This window comes from Pristiophorus japonicus, chromosome 4 (assembly GCF_044704955.1).
Source record: "Pristiophorus japonicus isolate sPriJap1 chromosome 4, sPriJap1.hap1, whole genome shotgun sequence".
NCBI classification, from domain to species: Eukaryota; Metazoa; Chordata; class Chondrichthyes; family Pristiophoridae; genus Pristiophorus; species Pristiophorus japonicus.
Window position 1 is genome coordinate 192658164 of NC_091980.1, and position 21985 is coordinate 192680148.

Sequence of the window (21985 nt, forward strand, 5' to 3'; positions counted from 1 at the left end):
TGAGGTCCCAACACTGAACCCTGCGGCACCCCACTGGTCACTGCCTGCCATTCTGAAAAGGACCCGTTTATTCTGACTCTCTGCTTCCTGTCTGCTAACCAGTTCTCTATCCACGCCAATACATTACCCCCAATACCATGTGCTTTAATTTTGCACACTAATCTCTTGTGTGGGACCTTGTCAAAAGCCTTTTGAAAGTCCAAATACACCACATCCACTGGTTCTCCCTTGTCCACTCTACTAGTTACATCCTCAAAAAATTCTAGAAGATTTGTCAAGCATGATTTTCCTTTCATAAATCCATGCTGACTTGGACCGATCCTGTCACTGCTTTCCAAATGTACTGCTATTTCATCTTTAATAATTGATTCCAACATTTTCCCCACCACTGATGTCAGGCTAACCGGTCTATAATTCCCTGTTTTCTCTCTCCCTCCTTTTTTTAAAGGTGGTGTTACATTAGCTACCCTCCAGTCCATAGGAACTGATCCAGAGTCAATAGAATGTTGGAAAATGATCACCAATACATCCACTATTTCTAGGGCCACTTCCTTAAGTACTCTGGGATGCAGACTATCGGGTCCTGGGGGTTTATCGTCCTTCAATCCCATCAATTTCCCTAACACAGTTTCCTGACTAATAAAGATTTCCTTCAGTTCCTCCTTTGTGCTAGACCCTCGAACCCCTAGTATTCCGGAAGGTTATTTGTGACTTCCTTAGTGAAGACAGATCCAAAGTATTTGTTCAATTGGTCTGCCATTTCTTTGTTCCCCACAATAAACTCACCTGATTCTGACTGCAAAAGACCTATGTTGGTCTTCACTAATCTTTTTCTCTCCACATATCTATGGAAGTTTTTGCAGTCAGTTTTTATGTTCCCTGCAAGCTTCCTCTCATACTTTATTTTCCCCCTCTTAATTAGACTCTTTGTCCTCCTCTGCTGAATTCTAAATTTCTCCCAGTCCTCAAGTTTGCTGATTTTTCTGGCCAATTTATATGCCTCTTCCTTGGATTTAACACTATCCCTAATTTCCCTTGTTAGCCACGGTTGAGCTACCTTCCCCTTTTTATTTTTACTCCAGACAGGGATGTACAATTGTTGAAGTTCATCCATGTAATCTATAAATGTCTGCCATCGCCTATTCACTGCCAACCCTTTAAGTATCATTTGCCACTCTATCCTAGCCAATTCACATCTCATACCATCAAAGTTACCTTTCCTTAAGCTCAGGACCCTCGTCTCTGAATTAACTGTGTCACTCTCCATCTTAATAAAGAATTCTACCATATTATGGTCACTCTTCCCCAAGGAGCCTTGCACAACAAGATTGCTAATTAGTCCTCTCTGATTACACAACACCCAGTCTAGGATGGCCAGCTCTCGAGTCGGTTCCTCGACATATTGCTACTTTCATGTCCGCAGAGGTTTCTGGTGCCTATAGGTGGCAGTATAATTTAAGCATTACATCCTAAAGACAAGAGGTATGAGACCATGCTAGGAAGCACTTTGAGTTTACATTGTATGCATTTTAATTCTGGACTGATTCTAAGATGCATTTAAAGAAATATTTTCATGTTTTAAAAAAAAATACCACTCCTGCCCATAAAGTTCTAAAATTGAAGATTAGCTGCCCAAGTAGGTATACACAGCCACTTCCTTGCTGACTATAATGTGAACAGCAGAAATGTGCAGACTGCAGTATAATTCAAGTTAGCAGCTGCGCATGGCATTTCAGAGTCTGAAGCTAGAGTCACTGCAGCCTCACTTGTGCCTATGACCTTTGCGTGCTACTCTCATTACTTGCAGGTTATCCAGTTGGTTATTGATAATTGTAAGTTTGCATAAATTATGATCTAATAGAAAGAAAATAACTTGCATTTATATAGCATCTCTGGCAACCTCAGGATATCCCAAACCGTTCTACAGCCAAAGCATTATTTTTGAAGTGCAGTAATGGTATAATATCTGTGATGTTCCATATCTCACTAATTGAAACAATAACCAGAAGAAACTAATAGTAACTGAATGGAAACCTTCTTGAATCCTGGTTCAGTATTGAATGATCAGAAGCAATGTAGTGTAAATCAGTTAGTTTATTGCTTGCTTTCAGTTGATTTTAACTTCTGTAAAGAATAGCTGATGCAAATCTGATCAAACTGTAGTATCTTTTGTATAAAACAGAAAATGCTGGAAACACTCAGTAGGGCAGGAGAGAGAAAGGTCATCAACCTGAAACATTGGCCTGGATTTTACGGTAAAAATAATGGTGAGGCTATTGGCGCTCACCGTTATTAAAGAATAAATCGGACAGCAATTTCCGGCGGTGGGACATGCGCAGTTAAACACGGAAATGGGAAGTTGCTGTCTGAGTTGCCCAGCTCATCCAGAATACTGGTATCTCGCCAAGAGACTCGCCATTGAAACACGTGGAACAGCGCGTAGTTGTGATACTTGCATGATAGATACCCACTAAACACGCCATTGAAGCGTAACTGAATTTTTAATGCCATGCTGAGTCTTAATTACTGCCAAACAACCTCTGTGGCACTGAAAATTAACATTTACAAGTGTGGAGTCTCATTCCTTCAGATTTTAATTATTATTGGTGATTTAAAGAAAATTAAACATTAAAAAAAATGTCTGTCTCTTTTATCTCTCTCTCTCTCTCAATCACATCTTTCCTTTCCTCTCTCTTTGATTTGCTTTCTTTGCATGATTTTACATTGAATTAACTAACCTACATTTCCTGGTTTAAACTTTGCATGTATCTCAGTAAGGATTCTTCAGTCTGATTGGTTAAGGAGACCCATTGTTTTCCCTGTTCACAGAATTCCCAGATCCCCTGTAGCAGACGCCGTGCTGTTTTGGCCGTCTAATATTCAGATTTCCAGCATCCTCAGTATCTTGCTTTTGTTGTAGTATCTTTGGGTGTATTTTTGAGTGTGGAAAAGTGATCGTTATGGGCCACTGCAGATGACAAATTCTGGTAAATTGTTGGTGAACCCTGATACTGCAAATTGAACAACCTTTAAAGATGGCATTTTCATTCATCGACTTTTTGTCCTTGGTCAAAAAGCTTTATAGGAGAAGAGGGAAAACATTATCACTACTCTTATCTTCTAAATATGCATCACCTGGTATGCCTCGAAACAGGCAGCCGCTCAGTTTGTTTGAATTGTGTACAGCCTGGAGCAGTTGTATTATTTGCAAGTTGATACTCTGCTTAATTACTAAGATTATAAAATAAGCTCGGCATTAAATGTCAAAACAGTGACTCAAGTAATTCCCAAAAGCAGAACTTTATGCGCTCTGCTCAAAGTTAGTAAGGAATCAGAATGGGCTATTGTAATGTAACTCCCAACTAATTAACTTTCTTTTCTGACTCACTGTGCAAAACTCTGCTGTGAACTGCTGCACCTTCAAATTGTGCTGACTAACCATTTCTGTGGTTCAGTCTCCATATGCACTCTGCCAGTTTCTTCTAAATATCACTGCCATGTTTTGAATTTGCAGTGTGTTCCAAGGTTTGTACTTCTCGAGGGCCCAAGTTTCCACATGATTTGAGCCTGATTTTTAGGAGCAACTGGTGGAGAATGGACTATCTTAGAAATCGCAATTCTCCACATTTTTTTTTCTGCAGTTCTAGTCAGGTAGAACAGTTCTACTTTGGAACAGAATTTTTTCTTCAAAAGGGGGCGTGTCCGGCCACTGACGCCTAATTTGAAAGTTTCCACAGTGAAAACGTACTCCAAACTAAAGTAGAATGGAGCAAGTGAAGATTTTTGTAGAACTGAAAAAACCTGTTCTACACATTAAAAAATCAGGCGCAGGTTACAAATTAGGCGTCCAGAACGAGGTGGGGTGGTGGGGGGTGGGGAAGGGAAGTCATTAAATTCTATAATAAATCCTTATTTATACTTATACAAATATTATACAAATAAATCCAACCTGAATAAACATTTATAAGCAAAGAAAAGATTAAATAAACCATCTTCCTACCTGTGTGAAAGTGCTTCAGGCAGGCCTTTCGGGACCGAAGGCTGAACGGGCCGGCCCGAGACTTCGGACAGGGCCGTCCCCAGCACCAGATTTACAGGTCGGTGGCGTTGGGTCGGGTCGGGTGGGGGGTGAGAGAAGAGAGAAGAGAGAAGAGAGAAGAGAGAAGAGAGAAGAGAGAAGAGAGAAGAGAGAAGAGAGAAGAGAGAAGAGAGAAGAGAGAAGAGAGAAGAGAGAAGAGAGGTCGGATCCAGTCCGGGGGCGGGAGCGTGGGTCGGGTTGGGTCCAGTCGGGGGGGCGGGGAGCGGGAACAGTAGCGCGGGTCGGGTCAGTCGGGGGCGGGGGGGGGGCGCGGGTGTCGGGTCTGGTCCGGAGGCAGGGGTGGGGGGGGGGGGCGGGGAGCGAGTGTCGGGTCTGGTCGGGGGGGGGGGGAGGGGGCGGGGAAAGGAAGCAAGGAGCTGGCCGTGGGAGGAGCCTTATTCATGCAGCCCCAGTGAGGCCATTCAGCCAGGGCTAGGGGCTGCGTGCTTCGGGCCCCTCCCACACAGTTCGGCGCCTGGAGCTACTGCACTTGTGTGCCCACAGTAGCGCGCATGTGCAGAGGTCCCGGCACTGTTTTCAGCGCCGGGACCTGGCTCCGCCCCCCCACAGCTCGTGCTGGCTGCGCCGAGGGCCAGAGGATCTGCAAGTAGGTGGAGAATACCGAGGATTTTTTTAGGCGCACTTTGTGGCGCGAAAAACGGGCGTCCAGGTCGGGACTGCGCCGTTCTAGGCGCGTGTGGAAACTTGGGCCCCTAGTGTTGGACCTGCACGGGGTACAATGGACATGATCTTTACGACGTGACAACTGTAAGAGACAAGCAGGGAACAGCACCAACCCTTGTACATGGCCTTCTTTGACCTTACCAAGGCCTTTGACACTGTTAACAGTGAGGGACCTATGGAACGTCCTCCTCTGTTTCAGCTGTCCCCAAAAGTTTGTCGCCATCCTCCGCCTGCTCCATGACGACATGCAAGCCGTGATCCTGACCAACGGATCCACCACAGACCTTATCAACATCCGGACTGGGGTCAAGCAGGGCTGTGTCATCGCGCCAACCCTCTTCTCGATCTTCCTCGCTGCAATGTTCCACCTCACTCAACAAGCTGGAGTGGAACTAAACTACAGAACCAGTGGGAACCTGTTCAACCTTTGTCGCCTCCAGGCTGGATCCAAGATCATCCCAACCTCTGTCGTCGAACTACAGTACGTGGACGATGCTTGCGTCTGCGCACATTCAGAGACTAAACTCCAAGTCATAGTCAGTATCTTCACTGAGGCGTACGAAAGCATGGGCCTTACACTAAACATCCGTAGACAAAGGTCCTCCACCAACCCTGACCCTGCCACACAGCACTGTTTTCCCCGCCCCCCCCTCCCCCCCACAGTCATCAGGATCCACGGCGCGGCCCTGGACAACGTGGGCCACTTTCTATACCTCGTGAGCCTATTATCAGCATGGGCAGACATCGACGACGAGGCTCAACACTGCCTCCAGTGCGCCAGCGAAGCCTTCAGCAGCCTGAGAAAAAGAGTGTTCAAAGATCAGGCCTTCAAATCTGGCACCAAGTTTATGGTCTGTAGTGCTACCCGCCCTCCGGTATGGCTCAGAGACATGGACCATATACAGTAGACACCTCAAATCGCTGGAGAAATACCACCAACTATGCCTCCGCAAGATCCTGCAAATCCCCTGGGAGGACAGATGCACAAACATCTGTGTTCTCGATCAAGCCAACATCCCCAGCATCAAAGCACTGACCACACTCGACCAGCTCCTTTGGGCGGGCCATATTGTCTGTATGCCGGACACAAGACTCCCAAAGCAAGCGCTCTACTCGGAACTCCTACATGGCAAGCGAGCCCCAGGTGGGCAGAGGAAACGTTTCAAGGACATCCTCAAAGTATCCTTGATAAAGTGCAACATCCCCACCGACACCTGGGAGTCCCTGGCCAAAGACTGCCATAAGTGGAGGAAGAGCATCCGGAAGGGCACTGAGCACCTCGAGTCTCGTCGTCGAGAGCATGCAGAAAACAAGCGCAGGCAGCGGAAGGAGCATGTGGCAAATCAAACTCCCACCCACCCTTTCCTCCAACGATTGTCTGTCCCACCTGTGACAAAGACTGTAATTCCCATTTTGGACTGTTCAGTCACCTGAGAACTCACTTTTGCAGTGGAAGCAAGTGTTCCTTGATTTTGAGGGACTGCCTATGATGATGATGCTTGAGTTAATGGAAAGAAGTAAGAAACTGGCCCTTTTTTCCAAATATATATCCTTAAATAGGTAGGTACAAAAAGATAAATTGAATAAAATTAATTTAAATTAGTTCTGGTAAAGGAAGTTTTACCAATGTTAAACTGAAAGAATTGATGTTGCTTAGGAGTCGGTCGAGATGAAATTATAGTATCATGGCAGCTTGTTATGAAAAATACCAATTATAGTTTGTGTAGTTGACAATGGGGAGGGAGAGATAGAGAAAGATATTGCAGAGAAATCATTTTATATTGGTTATAAAAAGCAAGCTGACAAATATAAATTCAAGAAATGACAGGATCAATGGAGGGAGACTTTGTGAAAGGATTTTGCTATACCCCATTCTTTACTCTGACTAGTAATAAAAGTGAGTAGGGAGGTGGGTTGGATTTTGGGATATTCTTGTTGGGCACTCGTATTACTGCTGTTTCCCTTGAGTGATAAAAGTATTTATGATCTGCCTCTGTGACTTCAAAACCAAAATGACAGTTGCAGGCCCAAATATATAAAATAACCAAAAAATAGAAGCTTTCTATTTTTTATAAAAATCTTAATTGTGCATTTCAAAAACATTTCTGATTCGGATGCAAGTCTACTACTTTAAGCAGATTTGCAATTGGTCCTTGTGCTGACCCAAAATGGCATCTTTTTCAGCAATGTTTATTTTCACAATTGAGTGCAACAATTTGGGCTTGGAAATAACACATTTATTTTTTAACACAAAGCCAGTTTCAAATTGGTGCTGAGAAGTGAGTAATATCACCAGTTCAATTACACTTATTTTTGAATATCTTTAATGTAGGTTTTTTTTTTGTAATGATTCCATTACCCAGTGTCAGCTGTGGCTCAGTGGGTAGCACTCTTGCCTTTGAGTCAGAAGGTTGTGGGTTCAGGTACCACTCCAGAGACTTGAACACAAATGGCTGACACTCCAGTGAAGTGCTGAGGGAGTGAGTGCTGCACTCTCGGGTGGACATAAAAGATACCATGGCACTATTTCGAACGAGAAGGGACGTTGGCCCAGTGTCCTGACCAATATTTATCCCTCAATCGACACAACAAAAACAGATTATCTGGTCATTATCACATTGCTGTTTGTGGGAGCTTGCTGTTTGCACATTGGCTGCTGCACTTCCTACATTACATCAGTGACAACACTTCAGAAGTACTCCATTGGCTGTAAAGTGCTTTGGGACATTCTGTGGTTGTGAACGGCAAGTCTTTTCTTTTTGCAATTGATAGTGTTTAAATAAACTTTGGAGTATGAATAATGGTGAATGAGATCTTGCCAAAACCATTCTCTTTTTAACCCAATGCAGTTCAAATAAGTCCTCGTGATCTGAGTTTCAAATGCACAAGATAATTGGAGCTACCTAATAAAAACAAAATAGAGCGGGACCGTGCATTAATAACCACATGGTCCAACCCAGAGAATCATATTTTGTAGAAATTATTTGACACTTAAAATGCATACTAACCTGTATCCAAATATTGCTGAAATTTTTCATGTTGAAAGAGTTCATAGCTTGTTCACTCTTTGTTAACATTTTAAAAGATTCAGCAAACTGGGAACTTGAATTTTCCATTTTTTTAATGCAGCTCTGCTTGAACTGACTTCATACTCAATATTGAAACTCAAACTGAGGTCGTTATACTTCACATGGTGCACTCCTTTGAAGCCAAACGCATTTAGTGGTGATGTGAAGCATGCAATATAAATGACGCATAGCGAAGGTGAATTCATTGTGAGGGCAAAACTTTCACATGAAACAATTATTTTTTTTACAAGATTAAAAATTCTCCAACTGTTAAAGGAAAAATTAAAAGGATTAATTCTGCTTCATTTTCTTCCTGTTCTCGCCACCTTTCCCTCTGCAAATGTGCAATAGAAGCAGTGGTGGGTATTTGTATTATAGCAGTACACAGACTCTCTGTCCATCTGTTGTCTGGATTACTGTTAGTCCTTTAATTTAGAACTGCATCTCATCAGATTTTTAACCCAGCCGTACAAATGGGTTCATACAATCTGTATCCAGCACCCAGAAACTTCTAAACACTTAGTTCAATATTAGCCAAGTTTCCTTCAAACAATCCAGATTCATTTTTAAAAACTGATCTGGATTTGTTTTCATTTTTAAAAAAAAAAACTGCTTCCTCAATCCCAAGAGTGTTAATTATGCCCTTCAGAACTGGACAGTTTATTTAAAAAAAAAAGATTTTGAATTCATTGCCACTTCATTGTACATATTAGAAAATTAATATTTTGTATTATATGAAAGATGTAGTTTTCAAATAACATGCATCACCTGTTTTAATCAGGCAAGCTTTGGAATTAATGTTTTAAAACAAAATCTTAATTTTTATTTTCAGCCAGTAGATTGTAAGGTTTCTTAGGCAGTGTAGTGCTTGCCAAATAGTCTACTTCTGTTAACTCAAAAGTTGTACAATTCAGCAGTAAGCTGAATTATGCATTTGAAATAAATAGCAAAGGAGGCTTTTAGCACTAATAAATACAAGAGTGGTCATAATTTGAATTGAACAACTTTGAACTAATGGTAGTAGCTATCTCATTTCTGAGGCAGAAGTGTGTGGGTTCAAGCCCCAGTGCAGGAGTTGAGCACGTAATCTAGGCTCACCCTTCAGTGCAGTGCTGATGGAGTACTTCATTGTCAAGAATGTCGTCTTCACGCGATGTTAAACCAAGGCTGCGTCGACTTGTTCAGGTGGATATAAAGGGTCCCAGGACATTTTTCTGAAGAAGGGCAAGGAGTCCTTGTGGTATCCTGGCCAACCGTCATCCCTCAACCAATACCACAAAAACTGGCCATTGATCTCATTGCTGGATGTGTGCAAATTGTCTGCCACATTTTCCTACAAAGCAGTAGTGTTCACGTTTGAAAAATGGGCGATTGAAGGTGTTATATAAATGTCTTTTAAAGATGTGTTTGTGTCACACCCTCTATCCTAAGTTACACCGCTCCTCTTATCCTCAGCTGAAATTGGCGAAAGACCAAGAGGGTTGTCCCTTTTGGATAGAGATCATGGATTGTAATTGGAACCTCTTGGTTTGTATGACTCATACCCACTGAGCCACTGGGGAAGCTTCATGCCATCACAGATCTAAGGACCTGTAACCCACAAATGCAGGTAAAATTTGCTTGGTCAATTTAAGTCCACGTGTTCTGGAATTGGACCTTTCACTAAATGTTAATATCCTGTAGTGTTATCATTGATTACAGTGATCTTTTTAAACAAAAAAATTAGCAGGAATCAATTATCACATTACAAGGTAATGACACGTCATTTGTAGCTTTGAAATACATTTTAGTTCTGAGTGCTAAGACAGGCAACATTTCTGCTTCAAGCTTGTGAAAGGATCTTCCACTTCCATTAATGTTTTTTGTATTTTTATTAATTTGCTTTTAATGTGTGGGCAATACTGACGGGCACATACATATTGGCCATCCTCAGTGGAGGGAAGTATTTTAACAATTGAGTGGCATGTTGAGCCATTTCAAAGGTTATTAAGGGTCACCTGCAGTCACGGACAGGACAGGTTGGGGTGGTAGGTTCGCTTTCTTGAAAGACACGCATTTGAGTTTTTATGATAATTTGGCAGTTTTCATGATTTTTTTCTCATGCCAGCTCACAAGTGACCAGATTTATTGAATTCAGTTTCACAATTTGACATGGGATATGAAGTGAAAAGCTGGATTCCTGGTCCACTAAATGATTGAACCTGATTCTTGAATTCTGATAAGCATTATCTTTTAGGATGTCTTAATTCCTCAGTGGTTAGTATCCCTCCCCCTGTCAATTCGCTGACGGGGCGAGATTAGTTTCTCTGGCACAGACACGATGGGCTGAATGGCCTTCTATGCTGACAATTTCGATGATTCATACATATCAAAATTGTTCTTTTGAAGTTTCATTTTGTTATGTTTAATCCTTAGTTCATGTTTTAAAATGGTCATTGACTGCTTCAAATCTTTCATTCCAGAAAATGAGCTGGGAGTATTGTAGGTACTTCAGGAATATTGCTTTTATTAATGTTTTTACATGTCACAGATTAAATCCGTACTATATATTGCCAAGTCCAGCATTGGTTCTTTGTATTTTTTATGTCACCAAGTAAAGAGATTTGAAATGAGTGTGTCTCAAAAGCCATACTGGCAATCACAACTACCAGTAAATTCATATTCCCTTTATCTGCTTTGATCTCATTTTTTTTAAACTGCTGAACAAAATTTGCACAGGCACTTATGATTCTGTCCCTATTATTCCATTGATACTTGTGGAGGAAACCTCATGCTGTAAAAATTGTAGAAAATATATATAAGCACTAAAATGGTTATGACAGTGGAGTGTGTACTTACCGCTGTCCACTGATGAGCTATGAATAATTGTTGTCATTTTGTGCAAGAGGACAAAGTACTTTTTGTGGATGAAAAGGATAAAAGCTCCAATCATGTTTCTTTATCTCAAATTTTTAACTGCCTGGGAATATTAACATTAACCTTGTTCAAAAAAATGTAACATTACAAATGGCTCCTAAGATAAAGAATGCACATGTGCTGTGCTGAACTTAAGGACTAGGTTAGTTCTAGAAAAAAATGTTAACTCCCAAATAACTACAGTGTCAGGAATTCCAAAATTTCCAATCATTTAGAGTTTGTCATAAAAATGAAACAGTGCCTGCCTGGAGGTGAAAAATTCACTGACTATATTGTGTCAATTTACCTGTAATGTGTACTGGTGTATTATGAAACAATTATTACTTCTATTAACGCAGCAAAATATCCTAACCAATAAGAGGAGAGGACAAATGTTTTTTTGTTTGTCTCTCTTGTTAATTGAAAAAATAAACACTTTTAATCCATACAAATAATTTCAATAGTTATGGTGATCGAAGTTACAAGCTCAAAAGCTTGCTTTGTATTTGGTTGAATGATGTAATAAACTCTTGAGGGCCGATTTTAACTTCTGGTGGGATCATGCCTGAGAGTTTGAGTCAGAGACCTAGCAGATTTTTTAACTGTCGGGCCTTACTTGAATGTCACCAGCCAGCTGCTTGGCTGTTTCCAGCGGAAAGCAGCAGCTGGCCTGAGGGCAAGCATGAAGATTGGATGGCCCGGGGGTTACACAGCGGCATTGGGAGAAGGCTGCCGTTAGCAAGATAGGTACAGCAGGTGGGATTTGTGATGGTCTCACAGCTGGGAGGGAGGGTGGTTAGCCTGTGGGCAGCAGAAGCCTGGACTTTCCCTGCTCCTCCTGGCCCCACGAAGAACCATTTTTAAACATGCCTTCAATGGCCCCAGTGGCTTCCTGATGGCTTTACATGATTGGGCGCTCATGGCTGGCACTCTGGTCAGGAGCGAGTCAAAATTCCATTGGGGTCTCCGTATGTCATGGGATTTGTATTTATTAATGTGGTTCCAGCTGGATTCTTACCCACCAGCGTTAAAGTTGCACATAGACAGGAATGGAGCGGGAAATAGAGCCAATCCATTTTAACTCCTCCTCCGCTCCTTTCCTGTTGATCGGGGAGAGTTAACATTGCCCTGATTATTTTGGATGATTGATTGAAACGAAGCATAAATGGTCAGTAGATGATAGTTGACTTAACCTCCTCAGGAATGTTTTGCAACATGGTCCTATTTGAACTGAATACAGTCCATGTAAGGCTAATTCGTCCAAACAAAGCTTGCGTTTATTCACATTGCTGCTGCCAGCTCATTCAGGGCTGTTTTCTTTGCATTGAGGGAACAGTTTAGAAAAGTGACGTTTTTTTCTAACGCTGTGTATAGTGCCAGGATTGTTATTTGTGATTTTTACATAATGGTGGAAAAAATAAAGCACAATATGTTCCTGACTGACTAAAGGTGGTGCATTTACACAGTGTGGAATGTATGTGCTGTACATTTAAATGATTTCGATCGTTGAGTTTTATCTCTGAGGCACCAAGAACTGTAGAGTTCTATGTGGGAGTACTCCAAGATCTTGGCCAAAAAAGTGACTGCATTCCATTACAGGTACTGTCTTCTAAATTTGTACATTCCATTACTGACTTCTAAATTTGGGCATTCCATTACTGGCTTCTGAATTTGAGTAATTTACATGTCATTTCTTAGCAAACCATTTGCAAGGTGTCATTGGTTAATATCACTTTGCATAATACTGTGGTGCAATTGATGAAAATATTGTTGAATTTGTCATCAATTTTTTTTAGGTAAATAGGAAATGCTGATATGTGAGGAAGTCTGTCTCATTCCATTTTCTTAATTTGAAGGTCTCTCTTTTCTCCCTTCCCCTCCATTTCAATCGGCCATGCATTAGTTGCATTTGAGAGTGCCATGTGAACCAGCCACGTGCATGCGCATGAGAAGACCGCGTTGAACTCTCGTCAAAGAATAGTTACAGAGACAAAACAGAAGTGTAAGAAATTCTTTCAGTCGGTCAACAGTAAGTGGGAAGTTAGAGAACAGCCGAGAACAATAATCTGAAAGGTAGTAAATACTCCCAAACATTACTTCCTCCAAATATTCAGAAGAGAAGATAGGAGCAATTTGCCTTCCCCAAAGAGGGCATAGACTTTGTGAAAACATGACCCTAGGAATTCGTTACTGCCACAAAAGCTGGTGGTACCACGGTGGCTGGATGTTAACGGATGCCGAAAATGGTGGCGCAGGCAGGACTGAAAAATTGGCACTGGGGACTTATTATCATTAGCCCAGAGCTAAAAGCACAGTGTAACCCTGTCCTGGTGCCGTTGGTCCTGGCAACGGGTCCCAGTATGGTGTGTCAGCTGTGTTGCTGCTTCAACGGTCAATGATTTCGCTCAAGGTCAGTGAATGCATCTTCAAAAGCCATCTCCCACCAATTGCATCACTAGCCTCAGATACTTCTCAATGCACGATTCTCTCTCCCCCCGGTCATCACCCCCATCACTCACCAACCAGCAATCATCTGTACCAATCACGAGGAACACCTCCCATTCCTAGCTTCATCTCATCCCCTTGGTGGAGACGTTGCTGGCCATTCTTGGCAGGGGCATGGCTGAGCCCTTGGGCAGCAGTGGGGATGAAAGGATACACGTTCTCCTCTTTCTCGCATGCAGCTCTTGCTTTCCCACCCTCCCTTCACCACAACTCCACCCTTGTGCCTTCCTCATTTCACGCAAGAAATGCAGTCTACCAAGCCAGTGGTTGGCCAAGAAGAGGGAAGGGAGAGTGAAGAAGAAGAAACGCCGTCACTCGATCGACACTCCCAGCCACCAGCTCCTCAGTCAACCAGCAAAGCCATTTGCAGTGTCTCCCACTGAAAGTCAGCAGCCTTCCACCAGCCATGCCGCAGCCACTGGGGTAGCACCTTGTGGCATCAATAGGATAGGCAAAGGCGTGCACACAAGGCAATCTGTAAGGGAATGCATGATGAGTTGATATCTTGATGTCCTATTGGATGGATAGAGGTATAAAGTTGGATTGGAAAGTTTGCTTTGTGGTGGCTTTTATTTCAGCATTGTGGCCAAGAGGACGCAGCGATGGTCAGTAACAAAGAGAAGATAAGATGTAGGACAAATGTCTGGGTTGCCGCCTCCTCTTCTGCCTCCTCCTCTTTGGACACTGGGAGATGTGCAAGAAGATTGGAAATAAGATATCGTGGTGCCAATAATCAAAATGGAGAATAAATCAGGCACAAGCAACTACAGACTCATTGATCTTCAATTCTGTGTAAAATAATGGAATTGATTATAAGGATTAAACTTGATCACAATAATAACCTTGTCAAAGCAGCCAATCTGGATTTAGAAAGGGAAAATCATGCCTTAATCAACCTCCTTGATTTATTTGACGAAGTGACATCCCAGGACTATAAAAAGTTTAACCCCATAGTGTTCTTGGACTTCCAAAAGCCATTTAATAGCGTTTTATATGAATGGCGATTAGTTAAATTGAAACTGGCGATTCGGGGCAAATCTTGGAAATGCATAAGAAATTGTCAGTAGAAAACAATGGTGGCTTGTTCAAGCAGTTATGTTGGTGGGTGGGGACAACATTTCCCCAGAAGTGCATGGCCACGCTTTAATCAGGAGGTGCCGCGCAGGCTGCTCACAAGCTGTCGCCGTTGGAAGAGATACCGTGCAGCAAATTTAAAGGGACCGTGCACACAAAGAAATAGAGGGAACATTGATGGGGATATACTGAGTGGATGCTCCAGTGTTGCGACCACTTCTGTTTTTAATCTACATTAGGATTTGAATTTAGAAACTCTCAATAAATTGGTCAATTTGCAAATAATACCAAGATAGGACAGATAGTAGAATTTGATAAAGCAACTCTGTTAATTACGGAATAATTGGACAAAAGTGGACAAAGTAATGACACGCAATTTAATGCTCAACATGTCAAACCAACAAAATGTTTGACTAAAACAGTAGAGTACAAATTAGAAGAACTTGTGATGATACTATTTAAACTGGAGTATTGTGTTCAGTTGTCACTCAGACACGAGGAAGACATGAAAGTGCTGGAGGCAGTGCAGAGAAGGGCCTTGTCATGTATTCAACTGTCAGTGTAACCCATGTATAAGCTGACCTAAGTTGTATACCTTGAGAACACTGACCACAGGGGGCGAACTTGTGGGAGACACTCCTAACCTGGACTTTCCAGTATAAAAGGGGAAGCTCCACCCATCGTCTACCTCTTGAGGTCTTGGTAATAAAGGTAACTGGTCACAGAGTGATCTTTTCTCAAGTATGGGCCTCGTGTGCATTTATACTGTATAGTAAGGACATATTATTGGCGCCGAGAAACTGGGATTTAAACCACGCGAGCATGGCCACTAGCAGCATAGAAGAGAGGTACTGTGTTGGTGATGATTGGGATGACTTTATTGAGAGACTACAGCAAAGTTTTGTCACTAAGGAATGTTTAGGACAAGATTCGGCCGACAAATGCAGGGCTCATCTCCTGACGGTCATCTCCTGTCATCTCCAGAACATACTCCCTGATGAAGGACCTTCCAGTGCCAGAAAGGCCGGCAGACAAAATGTTCGAAGAGCTCAGTAAGTTGATTGGGGAACACCTTAAACCGGCACATGGCGAGACACCGGTTTTACACACACCGGCGGTGAGAAGGGCAAAGCGTTCCAGACTTCGTGGCAGATCTCCGGCGACTGGCGAGCCTATGTAAGTTCCCAGATGCATGCAGAGCGGAGATGCTGTGAGACTTTTTTATTGAGGGCATCGACCATGTTGGGGTTTTCAGGAAACTGAGACCAAAGACTTGACCTTGGAAGTGGCGGCTATGATAGCCCAGACAATTATCTCAGGAGAGGAAGAGACCAGAATGATTTATGGCAAAAATCTTGGCTCAAATGCGGCAAACGACCAGGGAGTCAACATTGTTAACGCGGCACACAGTTCCCTAGGCAGAAAAGGGCAATCGGACATGCCCCAGCATGCAGTCAAACCCAAAGGGGGAATTCAACAGAGAAAATGGCTAGCTGAACGGCGATTCATGCCATCGCAATGGACAATGCGGCCAGTAATGGGGCTATCAACACCTGTTAATGGTGTGCTTAAAGACAGTTACAGAGACAGTCAGAGACGATCGACTGGTAATGGACCTTTTGTTTCCAACAACAGCTCATGCTGGAGATTTGGAGGCAAACACCCAGCCAGACCTTGCACGTATCAGCAATATACCTGCAGAAACTGCAATGTCAGCGGTCACTTGGCGAGTATGTGCAGGAAGCCTTGGTGGTAAAAACAGAGAGACAGACTATTATCTGAATGGTGACAGATTAGGAACAGGGGAGGTGCAACGAGACCTGGGTGTCATGGTACATCAGTCATTGAAGGTTAGCATGCAGATACAGCAGGCGGTTAAGAAAGCAAATGGCATGTTGGCCTTCATAGCTAGAGGATTTGAGTACAGGGGCAGGGAGGTGTTACTACAGTTGTACAGGGCCTTGGTGAGGCCACACCTGGAGTATTGCGTACAGTTTTGATCTCCTAACTTGAGGAAGGACATTCTTGCTATTGAGGGAGTGCAGCAAAGATTCATCAGACTGATTCCCGGGATGGCGGGACTGACATATCAAGAAAGACTGGATCAACTGGGCTTGTATTCACTGGAGTTCAGAAGAATGAGAGGGGATCTCATAGAAACGTTTAAAATTCTGATGGGTTTAGACAGGTTAGATGCAGGAAGAATGTTCCCAATGTTGGGGAAGTCCAGAACCAGGGGTCACAGTCTAAGGATAAAGGGTAAGCCATTTAGGACCGAGATGAGGAGAAACTTCTTCACCCAGAGAATGGTGAACCTGTGGAATTCTCTACCACAAAGTTGTTGAGGCCAGTTCACTAAATATATTCAAAAAGGAGTTGGATGTCGTCCTTACTACTCGGGGGATCAAGGGGTATGGCGAGAAAGCAGGAATGGGGTACTGAAGTTGCATGTTCAGCCATGAACTCATTGAATGGCGGTGCAGGCTCAAAGGGCTGAATGGCCTACTCCTGCACCTATTTTCTATGTTTCTAAGCCTGCAGCCAGGTTGGTGTACGAGGAGGACGGGCCCGATGTAAGCCCTACGAGGCCAAATGAATACTGGGGGAAATCGCTGGAAGCTGAAGTTCAGCGAGTTCATGTGGAGCACATAGACAGTTCATATACCAGGACGCCACCGATAATGATTGAAGTGCTCCTCAATGGCATCCCAGTATTAATGGAGCTAGACACGGGGGCCAGCCAGTCCCTGATGAGTATGAAACAGTTCGCAAGGTTGTGGGTGACCAAGGCCAGGAGGCCAACATTATTGCCGATTGACGCACTGCTACGGACATATACAAAGGAGATCATTCCGGTGCTAGGCAGCGCCATGGTAGTCGTGACCCACAAAGATTCAGAGAACAGGTTGCCACTCTGGATTGTCCCAGGGGACGGTCCCACACGACTGGGGAGGAGTTGGCTTGCTGTCATGAACTGGAAATGGGGCGATGTCAATGCAATTTCTTCTGTGGAGCGAGTATCATGCTCACATATTGGACAAATTTTACTCATTATTTCAACCCGGCATCGGCACTTTTATGGGGACCAAGGTAGTGATTCACATAAACCCGGATGCTAGGCCAGTACACCACAAGGCCAGAACGGTGCCGTACGTGATCCGGGAAAAGATAGAATGTGAATTGGACCACCTGCTGAGGGAAGGCATCATCTCGCCAGTCGAATTCAGTGACTGGGCGAGTCCGATCATGCCGGTGCTCAAGGCGGATGGGTCGGTCAGGATATGTGGTGATTACAAGGCCACCATCAATCGGGTGTCACTCCAAGACCAGTACCCGCTACCGAGAGCGGAGGACCTCTTTGCGACGCTATCCGGTGGCAAACTTTAAAAAAAAATTGGACCTGCCCTCAGCTTACATGACCCAAGAGCTGGCGAGTGAGTCGAGGAAGCTGACCACCATCACGACACACAAGGGGTTGTTTGAGTTTGACAGATGTCTGTTCGGGATTCGTTCGGCCGCCGTGATCTTTCAGCGAAATATGGAAAGCCTCCTCAAATCGATTCCGTGGACGGTGGTTTTTCAAGACAACATCCTCATCACGGGTCGCGATACTGAAGAACACCTCCACAACCTGGGGGAGGTGCTACGCAGACTGGACCGGGTAGATCTGCGACTGAAAAAAGCGAAGTGCGTCTTCTTAGCTCCAGAGGTAGAATTCCTGGGGATGGGGGTAGCAGCAGACGGGATCAGACCGACTGCGTCCAAAACGGAAGCGATCCAGAGAGCACCCAGACCCCGTAACACGATGGAGCTGCATTTGTTCCTGGGGCTCCTGAACTATTTTGGCAACTTTCTTCCCAAATTGAGCACGCTGTTACGCAAAGGTCGCGATTGGGTCTGGGGGGACAGCCAGGAAAGGGCTTTTGATAGAGCATGCAATTTGTTATGCTCCAACAAACTGTTAACGTTATATGACCCGTGTAAGAAACTAGTTTTAACGTGCGATGTCTCGTCCTATGGGGTCGGGTGTGTGTTGCAGCATGTGAATGCCAATGGTCAGTTACAGCCGGTAGCTGATGCCTCCAGAAGTCTCTCCTGGGCAGAAAGGGGCTACGAGATGGTAGAAAAGGAAGCGCTAGCATGTGTATATGCAGTAAAAAAGAAATGCACCAGTACCTGTTTGGCAGGAAATTTGAGCTGGAGACAGATCACAAACCCCTAACGTCCCTTTTGGCCGACAACAAGGCCATAAATGCGAATGCATCGGCCCGCATACAGAGGTGGGCACTTACGTTAGCCGCCTATGACTACACAATTCAGCACAGACCGGGCACTGAAAACTGTGCTGATGCACTCAGCAGGCTACCATCAGCCACCACTGAGGGGGCAGCTGAGCATGATGCTGAGATGGTCATGGCTGTTGAAGCTTTCGAAAGCGAAGGCTCACCTGTGATAGCCTGTCAAATTAATCTGGACAAATAAAGACCCGCTACTGTCTAAAGAAATGTGTCCTGAATGGGGACTGGTCAGCCACGTACGGGGCATGCCCTGAGGAGTTCAAACCGTTTCATAGGCACAAGGATGAACTCTCGATTCAGGCCGATTGCCTCCTATGGGGAAACCGAGTAGTCATGCCCCAGATGGGTAGAGAGGTGTTTATCCGAGAACTTCACAATGAGCACCCGGGCATTGTCATGATGAAGGCAATTGCCAGGTCACACGTTTGGTGGCCAGGGATAGATGCAGACCTGGAACTTTGTGTTCGCAGGTGCAACATGTGTGCTCAGCTGGGCAACGCACTCAGCGAAGCCCCCCATAGCCCCTGGTCCTGGCCCGCCAAGCCATGGTCACTCATCCATGTGGACCATGCAGATCCTTTCATGGAAAAAATGTTTTTGGTTGAAGTAGATGCCTACTCCAAATGGATTGAGCATGCCATTTTAAATTCAAGCACATCCTCTGCCACGGTAGAAAGTCTACGGGCAATGTTCGCTGCCCATGGTCTACTGGACATCTTGGTCAGCGACAATGGCCCGTGCTTCACAAGCACTGATTTCCAGGACTTCACGGCAAGCAATGGAATCAACCATGTCAGAACAGCACCGTTGAAGCCGGCCTCAAACGGCCAGGCGGAATGAGCAGTGCAGATAATCAAACGGGATGCTCAGAATCCAAGGGGGTTCCCTACAAAGCTGCTTATCACGCCTCCTGTTGGCCAATAGATCCCGACCACACTCGCTCACAGGGGTTCCACCCGCAGAGCTGCTGATGAAAAGGACGCTTAAAACCAGGTTATTCCTCATACACCCTAATATGAAAGAAATTGTTGAGAGTAGTCGTCAGTCACAATGTGACTACCATGACAGGAATGCGAGGGCACGATGTATTGATGTCAATGACCTTGTTTTTGTCCTTAATTACGCTGCAGGGCCCAAATGGCTGGCAGGCACTATGATTGCCAAAGAAGGGAATAGAGTTTTGGTAGTTAAACTTACCAATGGACAAATCTGCCGCAAACACGTGGATCAAATTAAAAGGAGGTTCAGCAACCCCATAGAAGAAGCAGAGGAAGAACACGACGTTGAGTTAACTCCACCACAGGTGACTAAACACCAGAACCAAGTGGAGGAGAGCCTAGTCACACAGGACAGTCCGGACAGGCCTGAGGCACCGCAAACAGCAGACACTCAGGCCAGCGCCCAACAACCGGAGCCCCAACTCGGGCGCTCTACAAGGGAGCATAAACCATCAGAGAGACTTAACCTGTGATCCCAATAAGACTTTGGGGGGTGGAGGTGATGTCATGTATTCAACTGTCATTGTAACCATGTATAAGCTGACCTAAGTTGTATACCTTGAGAACACTGACCACAGGTGGCGAACTTGTGGGAGACCGTCCTAACCTGGACTTTCAGGTATAAAAGGGGAAGCTCCACCCACCGTCTGCCTCTTGAGGTATTGGTAATAAAGGTAACTGGTCACAGTGTGATCTTTTCTCAAGTATGGGCCTTGTGTGCATTTATACTGTATAGTAAGGACATATTAGGCCTTGTATAAGAAGTCTAAGTCATGAAGGAAGAATTGAGGAACCAGGGCTTTTAAACCTAGAAAGGAGGTAACGGAGTGGTGACCTTGTAGAGTTATGTAAAGAGAAACTTGGATTTATATAGTGCTTTGCACAACTTCAGGACATCCCAAAGCACTTTGCAGCCAATACATTTTCCAGATGAGCATAAGTATTTTTCAAACGTAATCACGGTTGTAATGTAGGAAATGCGCAGCCAATTTGCACACAGCAAGGACCCAGCAGCAGCAATGGGATAATGACCAGATAATCTCTTTTTTAGTGATATTGGTCAAAGGATAAATATTGACAACGACACCAGGGAGAACGCCCCAACTCTCTTTGATATCCATCTGAGAGGGCAGGCTTGACATCTCATCTGAGCGACGACACCTCTGACAATTCAGCACTCCCTCAGGACTGCACTGAATTGTCAACCTAAATTTTGTGTTCAAGTCGCTGGAGTGGGTCTTGAGCCCATGACTGATTCAGAGACAAGAGTGCTACCAAGTGAACTACGGCTGACGCTATAAGATAGCTAATGGTGTGAGGAAAGTAAATCTGGAAAATTTTATTAAGCTCAATTACAAGTGTAGGGCAAATAGACATAGATTCAAACTAGTAAAAAGCAAATTTAGGTCTGATGACGGAGTTGTTCACACAAAGAGTGACCAAGCATGGAATAGACACCATATAGAGTTGTGGAGGCAAAAAAAGCCCTGTAATCATTGAAGAAATAATAGAATGCTGCAATGGGGAGACTTTATGGTGATTATGGATAGATAACGAAGATGAACTGAATGACCTTCCTCATCCCTAACTATCGTGTGTGATATATTAGAGAAACATCCTTGTTGAATCAATGATGCTGCTTAGATTCAATATTTCATTGGATGGCCTTGAATTTGCTGCATCTTCACACCCGCCAAGGCTTCTTCAACAGCACCTCCCAAAACTTCAATTTCTACTACCTACAAGGACAAGGGCAGCAGGTGCATGGGAACAGCATCACCTGCAAGTTCCCCTCCAAGTTACACAAGATCTTGACTTGGAAATACATTGCCATTCCTTCATCGTCGCTGGGTCAAAATCTTGCTACTCCCGACCTAACGGCGCTGTGAGAGTAACTTCACCACATAGGCAGCAGTGGTTCAAGACGGCAGCTCACCACCACCTTCTCGAGGGCAATTAAGGATGGGCAATAAATGCTGGCCTTGCCAGCGATGCCCACATCCTAGGAACGATTTATTTTTAAAAAGCATGATGCAGCCTGCTGGTACTCGAGTACACACCGCCACTGCACTGTTGACGTCTCTCTCACTTTTATCTTCGAGATTATTTTTAAAAATTCACTTCGCTGATGATTGAGAGTAGACTGATGGGACGGTAATTGGCTGGATTGAATTTGTCCTGCTTTTTGTGGACAGGACATACCTGGGCATTTTTGCCACATTGTCGGGTAGATGCCAGTGTTGTAGCTGTACTGGAGCAGCTTGTTTAGAGGTGCGGCTAGTTCTGGAGCACAAGTCTTCAGCACGAGAGCCGGGATGTTGTCAGGGCCATAGCCATAGAAAGCTGTATTCATACCTGAGTGTTTACATGATTTACAGTTCGTAG

At 44.2% G+C, this 21985-nt stretch overlaps 1 protein-coding gene across 2 annotated transcripts in view; it reads left to right on the top strand.

The window, feature by feature from the left end:
* pals1a (protein associated with LIN7 1, MAGUK p55 family member a) overlaps positions 1 to 21985 on the top strand; it is a 164387-nt gene that overhangs the window by 17518 nt on the left and 124884 nt on the right. Inside the window, exon 2 of one of the 2 annotated variants that reach the window (XM_070878966.1) lies at positions 9286 to 9439. The exons of the other annotated variant lie outside the window; for it this stretch is intronic. The gene's annotated coding sequence lies outside the window, so the exon portion shown is untranslated. The remainder of the gene's footprint in view (positions 1 to 9285; positions 9440 to 21985) is intronic. 2 annotated transcript variants of the gene reach the window in all.